Genomic DNA, 20,982 nt, shown 5'->3' on the forward strand with positions numbered 1-20,982 from the left:
CTCTTGGTGATCAAGCATTTCGCTATGATCAGGCCCAAATCTAGAAATCAGGAGGTTGCTCTATGTTTCTTTATCCTACTAAAAAGATGCAGTATGTATACCTCCAAGTGAAAGGGAATGTCGCGATTTGTACAATTGGCCAGTGTAGTTGCCACGTTAGTCCAGTATTCGCCTAGTGCAAGGCATTGCCACACAATGTGAAGTATGTCTGCTTCTGACAAGCAGCCTCTAGGGCAGGCTGCATCGGTTCTGAGGAAGTAATTATTAATTTGAGCTGGGGAGAAGTATGCCCAATGTAGTATGAAAAATGTAATCTGCTTGGAACGCCGATTGTGTGGGATATGTGTTGGGCCTTCCAGAGAGGCTTCCCACTCCTTATCTGTGAATATATTTGCCCTAGAGCCTCCTTCCAATGTTGTCTTAGGGGGGTAAGGTCAAACCCTGTGTGTTGACGAAGCGACAACGCGAACCAAAGAGTCAGGTGCCCCCCATTTCCCATCAAATGTAGATACTGCACCGTATGGTGCTTGGGTGGTTCCAGGGGATGATTGCCCCATTTGGATGACAGGTAGGCTATGAGCGCACAATGCAAAACAAGTTTTCCTGGGTGCATATTCTCCTCGGACATATACTCTGGGTATGGGATGAGGGAGGCATCTCGATAAAGGTCCCCGATGTCTTGAATGCCTGCTGTCTCCCAGTGTCGCAGTTCGGCTGCCGTGATGTACGTATCTCCTTGTGGTACTCCTAATAATGGGATGGTGGGGGCTTACGGCGCGGTGATCCTGGTGAGAAAGAGGCACCTGCGGAAGCATTTGTAAACTATGGTGACACTCCCTGGTTTCTGGGTTTCGTACATGGTTGAAAAATACTAAGCTAGGTGTGATGCAGTACTGAGGGCTGTAATGAAGCTGTGTCTGCTAGGTGTGAGGAAGACAGCAAACGGGCTAGCCATTGCATCTGGGAGGCTAAATAATAGTGTTCTAAATTAGGCACCGTGACCCCCACTCCTGCTGCATTTGCAAATATAGTTTCCCCATAGACACTCTATGTTTCGAAGTTCCCCATATAAAAACCCTGATTGTCTTTTCCCATTTGGGGAAAAAGGAAGGGGAGATTACGATAGGTAAGGTAGTGAAGTAATAGAGGAGGCGAGGGAGGACCACCATTTTTACGAAGGCAATCCTACCAGAGACAGCTAATGGGAGGGTTTTCCAGAAGCGCATTTGCGACTGGATGGCAGTCTTGGCTCTAATTATGTTTCCCTCAAATAGATTCTCCTTAGCACAGTATATGCGCACCCCCAGGTATCTGAAAGTATCTGTGCACCATGTCACAGGGACTTCTCCAAGGGAGTATCCTGTGCCCGGGGTTGCCTGCAGCAAAGGTAAGAGAATGGATTTTGCGGCGTTAACCCACAGCCCCAATGCTTTGGTAAATCGTGTTAGTGCCCGTTCCAAAGAGGGTGGGATGGCATGAAGCTCTTGCACATACAACAGCATGTCATCGGCATATAATGAGACTACGTGTGTGCCATCTCCCAAGGTGACTCCCATGTCCACGTGCGAGCGGATGCATGCTGCCAATGGTTCAACCGCCAGCACTAAGAGGAGAGGGGACAACGGGCAACTTTTTGTACACATCTTTCTTGATGGAAATTGACAAATGTGTCTCACTCTCTCATCAATGAACTCCTGATCATTTCCTTGATTGTCCATTGACCAACCACCTGAACCACCTCCCACATGGAATGGCACCCTACCAATATCAAACACGCCACACATAACATTTATTGCAACTGGAATTTAGCTGAAAATGCAGAGTGGCTAGACAGTTCTGCGCCATTGTGTGAGTGTTGTTGTGCAGCACAACAGCAGAGCCTGTGCATTCCTGCACTTTGCAGTGATCTGTGACAGGCGCAGGCACAACCTCTCCCACCAATCACAGTTCCCAGTTCAGCATTTTAATACAAAATATGGCCATAACGTGGTTTATAACTATATTTATAATCTTGTATCAAACCTTATCTGTCCATATGGATGACAACTTATATAATTCAATGTGTACATTGATGTGTACGTTGATGTACTGCTCAATGGTGAGGGCCGTATGAAAAACTGCCCTGCATTTAAAAAGTGCTTCAATCAATCCTGAAACAATTAGATGTGATGAAAAACTGCAAAGGGAAGGACATCATGTTTCAAAATAATGATACAAATTCAAATAGTACCCACAAGAATGGTCCCTTTCAAATAAAACTAAGCCTCACCACACTTACATCACACTCTCCATTTAACACAAGGCAATAATCAGAAATAATGTCATTTAGTTCTTACTAGGCTGTTTAAAGGAGCTGATGGTGTGGGGATGGCATTGCTCTCGACGTCCACTGCATTCCGGGGCTTCATGCTTGTGCTTCAAAATGTACTTATAGATTTTAAGGAAGTCTGCCTGTTTATTAATGATGTTAAGCTATTGTGGCTAAAACACTGCATTGAAAGAGATGCTGGAGCTATCATGTTTTCACTTTTCCTGAGGATTTTTTTTACAGTCCGGGTTGACAGCGCAGCTCTCGCTAAAAAATTATTTGAGCAACACTAGAGAGGGGCTTTGCTCTGCCCACATGTTGGGAGTCAGGAGTACATGTTTTGATTGGGCAGAAGTTGTGTGCTTCCACACAAAAAAAGGGCTTGCCCTCCACACAGCTGTGATAATGTTGTTTATTGATCCAGCGGCCAACTTGAACTTTCAGTTGCACACACATGATATTAAAGTGTCTTAGATTACTTGATAACTTATGATTTTTTCCGGCTTCAGCACAGATGGGAGGAGGGAAGTCATTACCCTACATGGATTTTCAGATATGGCCTGGTAGTGCAACGGCCACCTGACCTTTTAACCTACACCAATATTATTCTACAGTTCTTTGCTTCGACACAAATTCCTTTACAGCCAGACCTATTGGCATTGACAATGCTTGTTTTTACTTAGAAACAGGTGCTAATGACTTATGACACCTTCATGAAGTTTTTCACTCCGGCCTTCAAATACATCCCACATGCCTTGGTCACAATAGCCCTGTTGTTGGCCAGTCCTGTATTAGAGAAACGAGAGAAATCCTTGCCCATCTCACTTTATGCAGGGCAGCTGTATACACACACCTTATACATCTAGGGCCTCATTTATGAAAAGTGACGCATCACTGCGTGAAAACAGTGATGCGTCACTTTTCACTGCGCCCTCCCTTTGACTCCAATGATGCGTCATATTTACAGTATGACGCATCATGTCGCAAGGAGTCACAGATACGTCAGTATTTCTGACGTATCTGTAGGCGCAAAAGTGACGCATTGCTGGAGTGTGTCACAAAAGAGACGCAACTCCAGCAATGTATCCTTTCACATGGTGCAAGCCCCATGTGAAAGGGCCTGCGTCATTCTTACGCCTGCTGTGAGGCAGGCGCAAGATATTGACGCATTTGCACCCTAGAAGTGGCGCAGTGAAATCTCGTAGATTTCACTGCGTCACTTCTACGATGCTTACTTACGTGGGAGCGCCCACCCTGCATACATTATACCTGACGCAGATATAATGTAGCGCAGGGGTTTACAAAGTGACGCATCTAGGTAGATGCGTCACTTTGTAAATATGGCGCATCATAGCGCATGTTTTACGCCACTGGTGCGTCACAAAAAGTGACGCACCGGTGGTGCAAAAGTGACGCAGGGGCTCATAAATGAGCCCCCTAGGTTTTATTAACTGAACATCTGAATATTAACTAGACTAAGAGGTATATTTGCATCACAATCCTTACAGAATACCTAAAGGTAATGAACGGCCTTCCCAGGCATGCAGTGTACCAAGTGGTGCTTTTCTGGGTTTGTTTTCTTTTCTTCTGTGCTAGGAGCTCGCCTGCAACTTGGCTTTGGCGCAGGATAAACTGTGTCTCTCTCTTGCAAATTAACAATTGGGAGAACAGTGCAAGGAGTGTAATTTAATGCTTAACTGCTGTGGACACCAAGTAATGGATCACCTCAAGCACAGTCTCACTTGGTTAAAAGTTATAACCACAACATAAATCAAGGCAAATTTCCAAAATGCAATGCCCATCTGTTCTAATAAGAGTTCCACGTTTGTTTCCAAGTTAGTTCTGCAAGGTCAACTCTATTATTAATTTTGGAAAGGGAAAGCACCAGGGGGAGATTCAGTTCAGTGGCTCGGCGTGTGCTCTGCATGCTAAAGGGTTTCATTCCTTTCCTGCCCACTCTCTCAAGCAACCGTCCACGGTTGTTCCTCTTAACTAATTCCGAGCTGGAAACCACCCTGCCATCCGAAAGGAAAATGATTTGACCATGATTCACTTCATGCCAAAACACTGTTTGTGATGAATTATGGGAACCAGACCACTCCATGTCAGCAAAAACACTGTGATCCCATTCTTTTATCAATCTTGTGCATACTGGGAGTTGTAGAGGTCCTGGCACACGTCACTGTATCTAAGCCACCTGAAAACTATTATTTGTGAAACAAAATTTGTGTAAACGTGAAATGTGAATTATGATTCAAAAGGAAGCCAAACACTGACACGCTGGTTCTCCCCTAGTGGGAATCAAGCATCCACTAAAGTTTGCAGTTTATGATTGCCAGTTTGCATGTTCTTTCCCTTAGGCCTCTTTTGTCCCCTTGTGTTGACATACTTATCCATAACTTTAGCTAAAGTCTGAAATCATGCAAATGTTGACGCCGTTCCCTAAAACAATTGCTCTCTGTTTATTGCAATCTTTCGAAAGACTCTGCTTTGATACATTGGAAACAAACATGTCATTGATTCGCAGCAATATCCACCCAGATTTCCTAAGTTTGGGCAGCCTTCCTTTTACTTTGAGTAGATATGCCTCTGGGAGTGGATAACGTTTCCTTAAATGGTTTCTTCCATGTGTATTGTATTGTGTTGAGTTTATTTGTAAAGCACGCATTCGCAAAGCTTCGTTTGGCGCCTTGTGTACAGAAAAAAGTTGACTTTATTCACTTTCAAGTTAAAATAACAACAGTAGCCTGCACAGTTAATCTTCTCTCCTTGTTCACAATGATAACTTGTTTACTTTCTCTAAGTTATATATGCATAGTACAACCCAGTAAATAACCAGGGAATGATGTCCTATCACACCATTCTCTAAAACCTTGCTCGACTCGTGTTACCTTGCCTTTCTCCAGGTGGGGTTACCATTTATCACAGCCACTTCTGGCCAAATTAGTACGTTTGAGCGGACTTCTCGGGAGCCTGACTTAAAGCTGCATCAGTCACTCTGAATGGACATTCTCTCTGTATGATCTAGAGTGCTTTAACATTAGCTTGCCTATACTTTTCAAGGGCTAATTTGCTATCCTAGTGGCATATCATCAAGGCGGCGCAATAAAATTATCGGCGCTTTTGCGTCGGTTTTCGGCCGAAAAGTGGCGATAATTCTATCGCCTTATCAGCAAGGCCACGCTATCGCGTGAATCCTTGCCTTAGCGCCCTTTCCCATAACGCCCAGCTTTGCATATCTAATGAGATGCAAAGTGGGCGTACCTTGCCAAACTTACGTGGAGAATGCCGCTAAACGACACTTCTCCAATTAACAAGGAAATCGCTAACCTGCTTAGCAATAATAAAAGAAGCGCTAACCGCACTTAACGCAGGTTTCTGTAGCCTGCTTTTAATCTGACTTAGCCATGTAATCCAATGGGAGGTGGATTACATGGTTAAATCCACCCTGTCCTATCAGCAAGGTATCGCTTGTCGCAGTGCGATTATAACCGGTTTTCCAGCGATAATCGTACTGTTTTGTAGCTAACGCTTGGATTTCTATCGCTTTGGAGATATGCGTTGCTGATAGCACGCTATCTCCGCAATGGAATCCAGCGATAGCCGTCGATAATAATCCTAGCGCTAAGTGCGCTTAGCGATAATTATCGCCGGTTGTTGCAGATATGCCCCCTAGTTTTTAATGTATTCCACTACAACAAGGGTGACACATTTGGAAGAAGCCATGCTATTTTGCTTAGGGAGTTTGGAAAGGTAGTGGCTTTGAACTTCATCTGGATCAAGTCGGACATCCATAGCCTGCTCATTATGGGCCATATGTACAACCATTTTTAGTGGTTTCAAACAGAAAATAGGCCCGTTTGTGACTGCTAAAAAGGTTGTGGTAAGCACAAACCCTATTTTGCGAGTTGGTATCCTATTACCGACTCGCAAAATAGGGTTTCCGAGTCACTATTAGGAAGAGGTGTGCCAAGGGCGTCCCTTCCTTATAGCGAGCCGCACTGCTATGTATGATTGTTTTGCGACTGCAAATGGGGGCACAAATCAATCGCAGTTACCACCTAGTTCAAGTAGGTGGTGTGCCAGCCGCAAATGGTAAGGGGTGCCCAGGGGACCCTTTCCCCTTTGTGTAGAGCAGCGAAAATATTTTTTAAGAGCAGGCAGTAGTCCAGAGGGCCACTGCCTACTCTTAAAAAATGAAACAGAAACTTTTTCATTTTTCTTTTTTAAATGCATCCCATTTTCCTTTAAGGAAAAGTGGCTGCATCTAAAAAAACTTCTTTATTGAAAAAGCAGTCACAGACATGGTGGTCTGCTGACCCCAGCAGGCCACCATCCCTGTGAGTGCTGGCCATTCCCAATGTGTCACAAATTGAGACCTGCCTCATGAATGTTGATGAGGCAGGTTATTTGCAACCCCATTGGGAATAGCTATATGTGTCTGAGACACATTAGTACATTCTGTTTTGCGAGTCGTAGAAACTCGCAATTTGCGACCCGCAAAATGGAATGGTCATAAATCTGCCCCATATGATGTACCCTGGTTTGGCTTTATAGGTTACATCTTACCTTTGCGCTTCTACTACCTTCCATGCATCGGTTATGGTATGGATAATGATGCTTCCCCGTTTCACAGCTGCACTTCACATTATGGTGATCCCACACTGGGCAGTCCTTGCTCATTGAATTTATGGGGAGAACACTAGAAGGTATGGCATGTCTGTAAAGGAAAGCGTATTGTTGGTAGGAAGCATTGCATAGTTGCACCTAGTACCAGAAGGATGTGTAGTTCAATGATTTGCATTTATTGGAAAAATGATTGGGATTGCCATGTTTACCAGGCTGGCTTGTGATCTTCCCCCTTCAGGTCCTGGTGTGAAAAGGCATGATGGACTTCCAAACTAACAGGAGAAGCTACCTAAAGCAGAAGGTGTCTATGCATTAACAGAGATCAAATAATATACTGATTCAATCAATCAATCAATCACGTCATTTGTGTAGCGCACTACTCACCCGGGAGGGTCTCAAGGCGCTGGGGGAGGGGAAAGTTACTGCTCGAACAGCCAGGTCTTGAGCTGTTTCCTGAAGGCGAGATGGTCTTAGGTTCGCCGAAGGTGGGTGGGGAGGGAGTTCCACGTCTTGGCTGCCAGGTAGGAGAAGGATCTTCCTCCGGCGGTGGCTCTGCGGATGCGTGGTACGGTGGCGAGTGCGTGGCCGGTCGATCATAGCTGGCGGGTGGGCGTGTAGAATGTCATGCGGTCGTTGAGGTACTTGGGGCCCAGGTCGTGGAGAGCCTTGTGTGCGTGGGTGAGGAGTCTGAACGTGATTCTCTTGCTGACGGGGAGCCAGTGCAGGTCTCTCAGGTGTCCGGTGATGTGGCTGTGTCGGGGGATGTCGAGGATGAGTCGGGTGGAGGCGTTCTGGATGCGTTGGAGTCTTTTTTGGAGTTTCGCTGTGGTTCCGGCGTAGAGGGTGTTCCGTAGTCCAGTCGGCTGGTGACGAGTGCCTGGGTGACGGTCTTCCTGGTTTCCGTGGGGATCCATCTGAAGATCTTGCGGAGCATGCGCAGGGTGTTGTAGCACGAGGATGAGACGGCGTTGACTTGTCTGGTCATTGTCAGGGAGGAGTCCAGGATGAAGCCCAGGTTGCGTGCGTGGTCCGTCGGTTTGGGAGCGGTGCCCAGGGCCGGGGGCCACCAGGAGTCGTCCCAGGCGGAGGGTGATGATCCCAGGATGAGGACTTCCGTCTTGTCCGAGTTCAGTTTAAGGCGGCTGTTCCTCATCCAGTCGGCGACGTTTTTCATCCTTTCGTGTAGGTTGGCTCTGGCAGTGGTGGGGTCGCTGGTGAGGGAGAGGATAAGCTGGGTGTCGTCGACGTAGGAGATGATGTTGAGGTTTTGCTGGCGTGCGATGGCTGCGAGGGGGCTCATGTAGACGTTGAAGAGGGTTGGGCTGAGTGAGGATCCTTGTGGTACGCCGCAGATGACTTCGGTGGCCTCAGATCTGAACGGAGGGAGGCGGACTCTCTGGGTTCTTCCGGTGAGGAACGAGATGATCCATTCCAGAGCTTTTTCTCGAATTCCGATGTTGCTGAGGCGCTTCACTAGAGTTCGGTGGCAGACGGTGTCGAATGCGGCAGAGAGGTCCAGGAGGATGAGGGCCGCTGTTTCCCCGTTGTCGATCAGGGTTCTGATGTCGTCGGTGGCTGCGATCAGGGCGGTCTCGGTGCTGTGGTTGGCCCGAAACCCGGACTGCGAGGGGTCGAGGGATCCGTTCGTCTCGAGGAAGACGGCCAGCTGTTTGTTGACGGTCTTTTCGATGACTTTGGCCGGAAAAGGAAGGAGCGAGATGGGACGGTAGTTCTTGAGGTCGGTGGGGTCCGCCGTTGGTTTCTTCAGGAGGGCGGTCAGCTCGGGGTGCTTCCAGCTCTCCGGGAAGGTGGCTGTGTGGAGGGAGGAGTTGATGGTGTCTCGGAGATGGGGTGCGTCGGCTTTGTTGAAGACGTGGTGTGGGCACGGGTCGGTTGGTGATCCGGAGTGGATGGAGTTCATCGTGCGGGTGGTGTCTTCGGTGCTGATCGGGGTCCAGTTGCAGAGGGTGGTGGTGGCGGGAGTTGGTTCGGTGGTAGGGTGCGTGGTCTGTGCGTCGAAGCTGTTGTGTATGTCGGCGATCTTGCGGTGGAAGAACGAGGCGAGTGAGTTGCAGAGGTCTTGCGAGGGAGTGATGTCGTTGTTTCCGGCGCTGGGGTTGGAGAACTCTTTGACGATGCTGAAGAGTTCCTTGTTGTCATGGGTGTTGTTGTCCAGTCGTTCTTCGAGTGCCGTCTTCTTGGTGGCGCGGATCAGCTGATGGTGTTTGCGGATGGCGTGCTTGAGGGCGGTCCTGTTGTCCGTGGTGTGGTCGAGCCGCCAGGCTTTCTCGAGGGTGCGGCAGTTCTTCTTGGATTCCTTGAGTTCGTCGGTGAACCAGGGGGTTTTCTTGCTGCCGTGTCTGCTGGGAGGGTTCTTTAGTGGTGCGAGGTCATCGGCGCAGGCAGTCAGCCACTTGGTGAGGTTACTGGCTGCTTCGTTGGGGTCCGTTGTGCTGGTGGGAGTGTTCTGGCTGAGGGAGGCGGTGAGCTGCTCGGCAGTGATCTTGCTCCAGCATCGGCGGGGGACCTGTTGCGGGTGGTGGTGGGTCGTAGTTTTTTTTAAGCTGAAGTGGACGCAGCTGTGGTCGGTCCAGTGGAGTCCGGTGGCGTGGCTGAAGGAGATGTGCTTTGTAACAAGGCTATACACTGGTTGCACCAGGTCCGGGGCTGTAGATCTATTATTAGGGAGGACCTCATCAGGGTAAAGAGGTTATCGGCCCATAATTCCCCGTTTGACTGCCTAGAGTTGGAACTTGTGGATGCAAATCTGGCTGAGAATCTAGTGGCCCTTGAATTTCGTTCTTCTTTTCCCTATTCTTCATCCGTTCAAATTAGGCGATCACCTCAAATATCCCCATCCCCCAAGATCAATATGAGATTGAGGATATTCCCTCTAATTCAACACCTCACGCTCTTATAAATGTTTCTGGAATTTCGGCTACTCCAAACACTTCCATACTTCACATCATATCTTGGAATATAGCGGGCCTGGAAAAGAAATTAGCCATCCCTGAATGGAATGCCCAGGTTGAAAACACGAAATTTGCTTATTCCAGGAAACTTGGAGCCTGAAACCCCTACACAAGTCAGGTTATACCACCTATTTCTGCCCGGCAGTCAGATCAAGAAAGGACGTCCCTCTGGAGGCCTTCACATATGGGTTAGTGCTTCACTGAACTGGTCAATTTCTTCCCACAACTGCATTTCTCATGACATCTTGCATTTAACAGTAGGTGGAGCACACAACAAACCCTCATTGGACCTTTTTAACATCTACGCTAGGGGATCCAAGGGTACCCTGGGATCCGCAACTATATCAACGTTGGAAAGCATGCTTTCCGGTATCTCCCCGTCTTCGTATATTTTTATAGGGGGTGATTTAAATTGCACTTTTGAACCGCTTGGTGCGGAGGATTTTCTGGGTACTGTTGAACCAGATGCTAAATGGAACATCCCGATCCTTAATCTCCCTCCGATTAGAAAGTGCCCCAGAGGGTTATTCAATTAAATGCCCTCGTCCAAGAGTTCAACCTTAGAGCTGTAAATGGAAGATCCATCTCAGATCCCCATTGGGCACCCACTTTTAATAGGATTTGTTCCCCATCTAGGATCGATTACATTCTTTTAGATGTCAGGCTATGGTGTGATCTACTAGATATGGTAGTTAAACCTTCCACAGATAGTGACCACAACCCCTTATGTTTAAAATTAAATAATGTCTGGCAAGCACCTGGTGCTGATGCAATTAGCCGACCGTTCCTGTCTACTAGAGAAGTCGTCCCCACTAATTGTTGTAGACGCCTTAAATGGCAGAAAGTTGCGATTAAGGAACATAAATTGGCAAGCATAAAGGGCACCCTAGAAGATGAGATTAGCAGTTTTACATCTTATGCCAATTCCGCTTTGACCCTATTTAATTTTCACAAAATCTATCAAGATTTCATTTTGAATTTGAGCGCCCTTTTCACAATTAGAGGTAAGGTCATCACTGGAGGCCCACAGGTTAAGGCTTGGAATCCTTGGTATTCTGCTACTTTTAAGGAAAAAAGGGCGGCACTCATCCTGGAAGTCAAGAAAAAAGACTCCGCCGCAGTTATTAGAGCTAGGAAGGAGTATATCAAGGCACAGAGGGAGGCAAAGAAAAGTTGGGATGAGGACCACTGGGCTAAATTAAAACATGCATCATCCGAGAAAGACTCGAAAGGCTTTTGGGATTTAATTAACAAGAGGGCCAGCAGCATCAACCCTCCACTGTCCAACCATATAACTGCCAACCAATGGTTGCTCCACTTTTCTAAACTGTACACAGAGGATGTTAATCCGCCCTCTCCCCTCGAAATGGCTTACTCATCCCCTATTAGAGCTCCCGGCTACCACCGGGATCCCTTTGCCTTAAGCGAGGTGACGATAGCAATCAAAAGCATAGCCCCTGGTAAGGCGGCAGGTCCAGATGGCCTCCCTGGAGATTTGCTTTTACATTTTGCTGAGCCCTGGGCAGCTCTTATCCTTTTGATCCTGAATTTGATAGCTAGAGGTGCACCAGTGCCTGATTCTTGGAAGGGTGCCGAGGTGGTCCCCATTTTTAAAAAGGGGAATAGGGAAGACCCTGCCAACTACCGACCGATCAGTCTAATTGACGTGATCCAGAAAGTTGTTGGCAGGGTCTTACTAGCTAGGTTAGGTAATTGGATGGAAGACAATAACATTCTTTCCCACTTTCAAGCAGGCTTTAGGACCAAGATGGGAACAATCGATCAGGTTTTCAGATTCTTTATGATTTATTGGAAGATAGTACTTCTGGGCAGGGGCAGTTTGTATCTTGCTTTCATAGATCTGAAGACCGCTTTCGATTTAGTTCCCCGGGGGAAACTTTGGCTTACCTTACAACGACTTGGTGCTCCCCCTTTGGTCCTAGACATGATTCAGCGTCTACACCAAGGCAACTATGCCAAGGTTAGATGGGGGTCCCAGGGGCAACTGACTGAGAGAATCGCCGTGAACAGGGGAGTTCGACAGGGATGTGTGCTGGCACCCACCCTGTTCTCTCTTTACATCAACGGGGTGGTTGATTTTTTATGCCAGGACCCGGCCGATGCTCCATCACTGGCCGGGGAGAAGACCCCGACTCTCCTGTTCGCAGACGATACTCTCTTGATCTCAAAATCCCCGGGGGGGGCTCCAGAAACTTTTGAATAACTTTGCCTCTTTTTGCGATTCACATGGCCTGATAGTTAATACCACCAAAACCAAGACCATGTGCATCAACCCGTCTAAACGCTTTAAAAACCACTTCACCCTAGATGGTGTCCCGTTGGACAACGTGGAGGGTTTTGATTATTTGGGAATCTCTCTTGCTAAAGACATGAAATGGGGCCCCCACCTTGCTAAGATGCTCTTAAATCACAAGAGGACGTCCGGCGCTATTTTGAGAGAGCAGCGTCTTAGTGGGTGTAGGCCTGTGGCCCCTGTCCTTGCGGTCTATGCCGGCAAAGCACTCTCATCAGCCCTGTATGGCTCTGAGCTCTGGGGCTTCCAGAATGTGAGTGATCTCGTTTTGTCGGAAAATAAGTTTATGAGAGATATGCTTTCCCTACCTTCCTCGACGCCCCTGAAGCCCCTATTTTTTGACCTAGGGAGACACTCATTCCAGGATATAGTACGCTTGCGCCCCCTTTTGTTCTGGGCCCGTATAAAAAGGACTCCAGAACTCTCCCACTATGCTGCAGCCTTTGACGAACTAGTTGCAGCGGACTCAGGGAGTAAGATAAAATGGTTAACAGACCTTCGAAAACTTTTAATTTCTATTGGTCTAAAGGAGGCCTGGCGCACCCAAACACCACCTACAAAACAGGTTATTAAAAAATTGTATTGGGAATGGGTCAGTTGCTGGTCATTCAAAATCCCAGACTGGGGAAACTGGCGGAGGGATTCTTCCAACACAAACATACCCGCTCATTGGATCCTTATTTGGATTTTATCCAGACCCCCAGTCACAGGGTATTATATATGAAGCTGAGATTCGGGACTCTGCCGACCAACAGCTTTGTTTCACGTTGGAAAGGGCCAATTATGTCATCTTTACCCTGCCCGGGCTGTGCCTACCATAATGAGACGACGGTTCACCTCTTGTTTGCTTGCCCGGCGTATAGGCTCCCCAGAATGAGGTGGCTAAAACCGGTCTGCAAACTACTGGGCCCAATGTGCCATCGTAATGCTCTCCGCATCCTTTGCACTGATACCTCTTCCCTTACTCTGATATGTGGGGTAGCTAAATTCTTGGGATCTGCCTGGCTAATTAGAAGCAAGTTACTAGCTAGGAAGCCTGCAGATGCTGATGGTGAACAGCTGTCCCTCCCTTATACAGGATTCTAGTTTACACATTCCAGATTTAGTCTTTTTTTCTTTTTAACAACTGAATTATGAATTTTAATCTATTGTGGATATTGTATTATATAAGCTTATTAGACGATGATTTAATGACTTTTTAAACCATTTTATTTATGTAAATAATGTGTATATTTGGAAATGCATTGCTTTTATGATATTTTTTTATATCGAATAAAGCTTATACTACTACTACTGCTTGCTGGATGTGAAGACTGGGTCAAGCGTGTGGCCGGCGTAGTGGGTGGGGGTGTTCACTAGTTGCTTGAGTCCGAGATTGGCGAGGTTGTCCAGCAGGGCGGTGGTGTTTCTGTCGTTGTTGTTCTCCAGGTGAAAGTTGAGGTCTCCTAGGAGGATGTAGTTGGCGGAGGGAAGGGCGTGCGGGCTGATGAAGTCTGCGATGTCTTCGCTGAATTGTGTGCGTGGTCCCGGTGGTCTGTAGATGAGGGTGCCGCGGAGGGTGGTCTTGGGGTCAGTGTATATCTGGAAGTGCAGGTGTTCGGAGGCGGTGAAGGTTTCGTCGGAGTTGGTTGAGATGCGGATGGTGTTCTTGTGTACGATGGCGACGCCTCCTCCCGTCTGGTTGACGCGGTCCTTCTGGGTGATCTTGTATCCGTCCGGGATGGCTATGGCGATGTCGGGCGCTGAGGAGGCGTTTATCCAGGTTTCGGTGAGGAAGGCGACGTCCGGTGCTGTCGTGTCGAGCAGGTCCCAGAGTTCCACGGCGTGCCTGTGGATGGAGCGGGTGTTGAGCAGGATGCACTTCAGGTGGTTGCTGCTGGTGCGGGGCTTGCCGGTGGCCGTGCAGGTCCGGTAGCAGGAGAAACGGCAGGCTTGGCAGGCGAAGGGTCCGTGGGTGCGTCTCGGGGTGGCTTGGTAGCAGGCAGGGTTCCGGCCAGTGTTGAGTGCGTTGAGTGTTGCGGCGTTGTATGTCCGTCGGGTCGTCTTGCTTCGGCGGGGGCCAGGGGTCCTGGCACTGGGCGCGGTCCAGGCGCGGACGGGCGCAGACGAGCTTACCTTTGGCGCACCTTTGGCGCTCAATCGGTGCTCCCGCTGCGCGCGTCCGCTGCGCGGTCACTCAGGGGGCGTCATAAGTAAGGAGCCGGGAGGGAGGAGCAGCTGGGTGGCTCGAGCGGGGCGGCGAATGGAGTCGCAGGGGGGCGGGGCCGCAGGGAGGCAGCGGCGGGAAATCCAAGGGTCTGCGGGCAGCGGGGATCCCAGGAGCTGCGGGCGGCGCTCGAGAGAAACTGCAGGCAGGAGGCGGCAAGGCAAGGAAGGCAGGAGCGGCAGCAGAGGGTGGAGCGACATAGCCCTGAGGAGAGCTGAGCGGTCATGATTGGTTATTAATAGCAGCAAAACTTAGCAATAAATGGAAGAAAATTATATTAAAATAATTCTAAGTGATAATTATGCTTTATCAATCATTGGCAGACAAGAAATCGCCCTGATTGGTACACTGCCTTTCTCCCCTGCCATAGGTCCCTAACTGTGTGAATATCTGGTATCTTGCTGTTTTATGTTGGCATTAGTCTCACACTGATCTAAGCATGTATGCAGAGGACTAGGCCTGTCTCTGTCCGTGAGAGTTCATGGACCTGTCCATTTAGCCACAGAGGTGAAGCATTTGTTTCCCTTACTGTTGACAGTGCACTATGCTCCCTGTTGTTTGTTTGAAACATAGAATAGAGGAGACGGCATACCATAGCTAAAGGAATCAATACTGGGACCAGATCCTTTCACGTTGGTCTACTGGCCCACCTTTCTAAAGATCCATTTCTATGCACTTGCCTAACCTTTGTGCTGGCATCTACAGTGCAATTAGGAGTGGCTGTGTGTGGAGCCAGTATTGCACATGCATGGTGTCGGAATGAGGCACAGTTTGGAGGTCAGGAAGATCCAATTTTGTTACCCCTGGCCTGTTCTAGCACAGCTGGAGGTTGTGCTCCAAGAGAGTGAAAGTGTATTACTTACATTCCTGCAGCTGCAGGGAGGAGACCCAGACACTCAAGCGAGGGGAGAGGAGACAGGATTTCTTTACATATTCTATGAGGCCTTGTGGTTAGCAAAGGGCTGCTGATTAGTTTCCCTGAGCACTCTAATTTAGTGGATGGTATGGGGTAAAGAGTGGAGCTGCAGACTCTGTTATGAAAGGTGAGGAAGTCTCTTGGTGAGACCTGGCTTTTTAAATTTTCTGCATTACTCCTTTAGTTGGGCTGATAACAGCCAAGTGCAAAAACCTCACTCTTCTTTGTACCTCTGTTCTAGGAACGGGTGGGGAGAATGTGTACATTATGCTGCAGCATAAGTACATGACATTACAGCAAAATTAAGAAAGATTACTCTGAACTAAGTGAGGAGTGGACGTAGCACTATATTCTTAGTGCAAAATTCACCCTCACATTCAAAAGGACCTGAGTATGCATTTAGTGCTAAGAAAATAGCACTAAATACAATAGAATAGGAACAGCAGCAGTCAGCAACTGCTCATGCTCCATTCTTATGCTCATGCAGTAGGCAATTAAATCACGAGAGTGAGCATAATGGCATAGTTGTCAGTAATTTCAAGTCACAAGAAGAATGTGAAGTTACCAAAATTAAGCTGATTACTCTGGCAGAATTAAACATTTGTCCAAGCCTATTTGTAGGTGCTCCAGGATGGAGACAGCCCCTGTGCTACCTGCTGTGCGAGACCATACTCTACACAAAGCCTGTACCTGGAGAATGGCATAAGAAGGACATTAAAAAGAAGGACAACCTCAGGCCAGTTCCACAGTTTGAGACAGTGGATCCATATTCCTGTCAAGAAGTTGTGTGTAAAAGTAGCACCCAAGCCAGCCCACTTTGTTCTAGTTCCAAGTTTGGTATGACCAAGTAAGGCTTCTGAAGTGCCTAGAAACCTGCCTGCTTGCTGAAAGAGGAAGGGGCCTACTTTGTGGTGCTGGTGGAGTCACTGTTCAGGAAAGAGTGAGGTCAAGCATGAGCTCAGTGACTGTGGGATGCCAATGAAGAAGCTGACTGGCTGAGAATGACCAGGCAGGACCATGGTGCCCTTGACCCTTCACACTCTCATTACGGTTCCTAGCATCCACCTCGATAGCATGATTGCAACAGCCAAACTGCTAAAGGCCTGAGAAGGGCTGCAACTACCAAAAGTTGAAGGCCCGAATGAGACTGTAACTGCCAAATTGTTGAGGGTCCAGTTGAGCCTGGCCAAAATGACGGCTACAGCTATTGATTGCAGAGGTTCCCCCTGAGACTGCACGTATCTACCATCCAGGCATATTGCAACTGGGATCACAACCATCCAGGCCAATGTGGCCAGGCCCTCACTCAGTCCATGAGAGAGCTCAGCAACTGGCAGGCAATGCCTGGATGGATGTGTAGCGAAATATTGTTAGACATTATCATATAAGTGCCCTTGTGGGTGTCCACCCTTGCACAACAACCTGATGCATAAAGAGATCTGATGCAACAAGTTGCAGATTTCAGGGGACAGAGGCAATCACAACATTGTGAATGAGTATACTATCATGGCCCAAGGTGTGGAGCTGCTGAATGATGTAAATAATTCTAGCAGTATGAAAGAGATCTGAATGGAACTGGAAAGTTGAGTGATATCTGGTAAGAATTCGAAAAGTCTTGGTGCCTAATTTGAATGTAAATAAGACCACACCTAGTTAGTTTCTCATTTATCATTTATCAATGGACCTGAAGAAGAGCGCTTGGGGATTTCACTTTTAATGAAGAGAGAGGTGTTTTTTTGCAATTGTGTAGAGATGCAAACACAGTTTTCCTTGAGAATCAAAGTTTAATATCTGCACAATCTAAATGGCCGTGTTGGGTATTCATTTCTTTGCCTTGTGATACTTTCTTGGAAAAAACAAGTGGTTTACAGAAAGTGAGAATTCATGCATTTTTTTCGACCCCACTTTTTGTTTTGGATCATGATCTTCTAACTTTTAAATACCCTGAATGTAAAGACTAATATTAAATGAAATGATATAAATTATTTTCATATTGACACGAAGAAGTATTGTGATTACTCACAGTCCTTAATAAGCTTTAGAATTCTCCAAAAGAATTGAGCACGTTGATCGAATAAGAAAGAGACTAACACTTGATGCAAGGAGTCTTAAGTACTAATAACTCAATTTCAAAGTCATTAAATAAAATGACTTGAGAGAGTATATCAGAATCCCTAAAGAGAAGGAATCACTAAGTGCTGTCAACAGTTCCATTTCCAGATGACCATCCATAAAGTAAAGATTGCATGGTAAATCATGTGAATTTATAAAGTTGCATATTGGATGTCACTGTCGTTATAGATTTAAACCTGTGCCTTGTTTCAGATCTACTTACCTTCTGTATTTTCACCCTCACCCTTCCCCCATCTAGCCATACTGATACTCTGTAAAAGAAAATTTGAGAGTCAGTACTGCTGGAAGGTGGACTTCTGGATTGTGCAATCCTGAGGAGAGCACATTGTGACACCAGTGTACAGCAGACAGCAAGAGGATCTGCTGGTTCATTGCAACTTTCCTCAAGTGCACTGGAGAAGGTGGACGTTTGACACTCATCTATTGGCGAAGAGGTAAGACAGACATACTGAGCACATAAACTGTGGGTGATTGAAACTACACTTGAGCCACATTCATGCAGAGCCTGGAAGTGGACAGTGAGGAAGCAAGGATGGTGTAGCACCCACAGGAGATAGGCCCAGAGACAATAATTAAGACTGCGACAATTGAAGTGTGCAGAATTGCGCACAACTGTGTGATTAAAGTATTTTCTTTCTTACAAAGACAAACAATGGGCTGGACTTTCACTTTATTGTATCTGCTAGTTGACTGTTGATCTCTGAATTCAAGCACCCCAATACTACTGTTAAAAGTAAATTTTTAAATCAAATTTCAACTTGCACACTGTATTAGAATTACATGTTCAAATGCATTTGAACCTTTGCAGAAATAATTTTGTGTGGATAAATAACACACAGGAAAATGTGCTAAATTTAAATTGGTAGGAGAAATTATCATGAGGAAAAATGTAGTAGGCGATCATTCTCAATGTGCTTCTGTAACGAGGCCCAACCCATATTTTCTTTTTACTTTTGCTTACATCCAAATAGACATTTATTAAGAATTCTGCCTAGCACCAGCATCCTTCTAAAGAATGTGCTGATTTCAAGATTATGCTCTTTTGCATCATCACATCTTTTTAGATCACCCTACTTTGAACTTTGCTGTGGATTCATAGTGATTAGACTGTTTGAATGCAGAATAATTTAAATATATTTTATGTATGGTTAACCAGGACATTGTTGATAGATTTGTTTCATTGCATTTGACTAGCCCTTTATATTCACAATGGAACATTGAACACAACTAATAGCTTAGGTAAGAAACTACTAATGAGAAATTTCCTCCATGATTCCATGTTTGCAACATTGAATTTACTATGTACCAGTGTGAATGCTTACCATGGGAATCGGGAGGCAAAGCAGCGGAGGTCGATGTCACCATCGAATGAGCGGTCTCCATTGGCTGAGCACATCATACACCTGCTAAGTTTCGATACATTATTGCACATTTTATACTATATTTGAGTGTTCCTAGGAGAGAGATGGGAGACTTTTCTTGAGAACCTTGCCATTACTGAGGCACTTTTGACTCTTTTTTGAGAGAGTCTATCCTTTAGCCATCCTAAACCTCATTCTTTATCCCTCGTTGCTGGAAGCTACTGCTTACAGTGACTTTACTTTCCTTTATCCTGACTCTTATTGATCAATGCTAATGCAAAGATCATTCCTCTATCACTGATTTATTTCAACGGTTCCTATTGCAGCTGTGGGAAACTCGGCTGAGTTTCCACAACAACTATTCATGGGAAGTTCAAGACTTTATTTATGCTCTGAAAATATTGCTCTTTTTAGGAACGCTTCATGGTTCTCAAATTAGGGTAGGTTAGGCTTTTTTAGCTAGTTTAGTGACAAATCTCCTTTATGGAATGCCCTGTTTAAATTATGCTGTCACTAATCTTTTATTTGACCCTTCTGTAATCTGGACTTACTGAAATTAAGATGACAAACATACTATAAAGGTTTTGGAAACTTCTACAACTTCTTTTCATTGACTGAAAAATATAGAACGTGACATTTGATGAAACGTATGGCCTATACTTTTGTCCTAGCTCCATTCGCAACACAGTGGTAAAGGTCCATTCGGCCTGTCAAGGGCCATCTGGATTTCGAGGGTTCAATCTTTAAATTGGCGAGTCTGGTTTAACACTACCTCCTAAGAAGCATGTGATTGCTTGCACTTGCTGCCTAGGAAGTCAAGTGCGGTAGTTGTACTTAACACAGTTGCAGATCCACAGTAGGACAGATTTTGAAATCATGGGTCATAATGCTGTATTATTGTTGCAAACACAAGGAGATGATGGACGGAGTGCTGAAACTTTTCAGACTCTCACCCCCAGTCACAGACCTGGGATGAATCCATCATCATTCTTTAGCTCACTTAGCCACCTCTGTTCAGACCCTGCTATATTCAAATCAGTCTTGACCCTGTGCCTCATGGGAACAGTCAAGCCCGAACTGTCAAGCCAGGTCTTCTCTGAACCGGAAACAAGCATCCTGGGACCGGTTTCTGGGTAACACCCATCATCAGCCCTAAGTTGGCAGGGTATGTCCAGACGTGGGTCCCTTCCTCACTTTGCCATTGGATTCAAGCTAGCCTGGCTGATGAGGGCTGTTAGCCCGAAACTGGTCCCAGGGTGCTTGTTTCCGGTCCAGGGAAGACATGGCTTGGAAGTTCAGTCTGGACTGTTCCCATGAGGCACATGGTCAAGATTGATTTGCATATAGCTGTGTCTGAACTGGTTTGGCGAAGTGAGCTAAAGGACGCTGATGGATTCAACCCAGATCTGTGACTGGGGGTGAGTGTCTGAAAAGTTTCAGCGCTCAGTCCATCATCTCCTTGTGTTTCCTGTATTTTGTTGGCCATCCTATGTCAGGCATAAAGGCTATCTGAATCCAAGGCAGAATGTTCGATTTGGTGGCCCAAGCAGAAAATGTTTGTAAAAGCAGTGATGGATAGAATTTTGATTCCAAATCAAAAATGCAAATGAGTCAATAACTTTTTGAATTTGACTTGTAGCCATCCTTGTATTTTGTTTAAAAGTTTGATCCATGATTCTGGGATAGCATTAAAAACAGAGTAACATGGGTTTTGTGACCATTATCTTGGTTCTCTTTTACAAATTGCTGTTGGTGGGCCATTTTGTCCGGCGGTGCTGTCTTTTTTGCTAGGTTTACTTACACCCCTGACCCTATCAGGAGGTATATGGTTCTACAGGTCTCTTGATAAGAGATGTATGTACGTTTGAATTGTTTAATGACAATAGCTAGGAATTCTGTTGAGAAACCAGATAGGTGTCAAAACACAACTTAAACTCTAGAACTTCAGTCACTACTAGCTTGTGAGTAAAGAAATACAGTTACTCACTTTTGTCAATATTTACTTCTCCATTCTTTAGGTAAATACAGTGTGAACCGTAAGTTAAAAAGATGTGGCTCATCCCAGGGATTTGTTTTTATTTATTTTGTTATTTATCTGAGTTTTTTATATTATGAACTAGACGCATGGGCATCAAGCTCTTTA

The sequence above is a fragment of the Triturus cristatus genome, chromosome 11, assembly GCF_964204655.1.
Source record: "Triturus cristatus chromosome 11, aTriCri1.1, whole genome shotgun sequence".
NCBI classification, from domain to species: domain Eukaryota; kingdom Metazoa; phylum Chordata; class Amphibia; order Caudata; family Salamandridae; genus Triturus; species Triturus cristatus.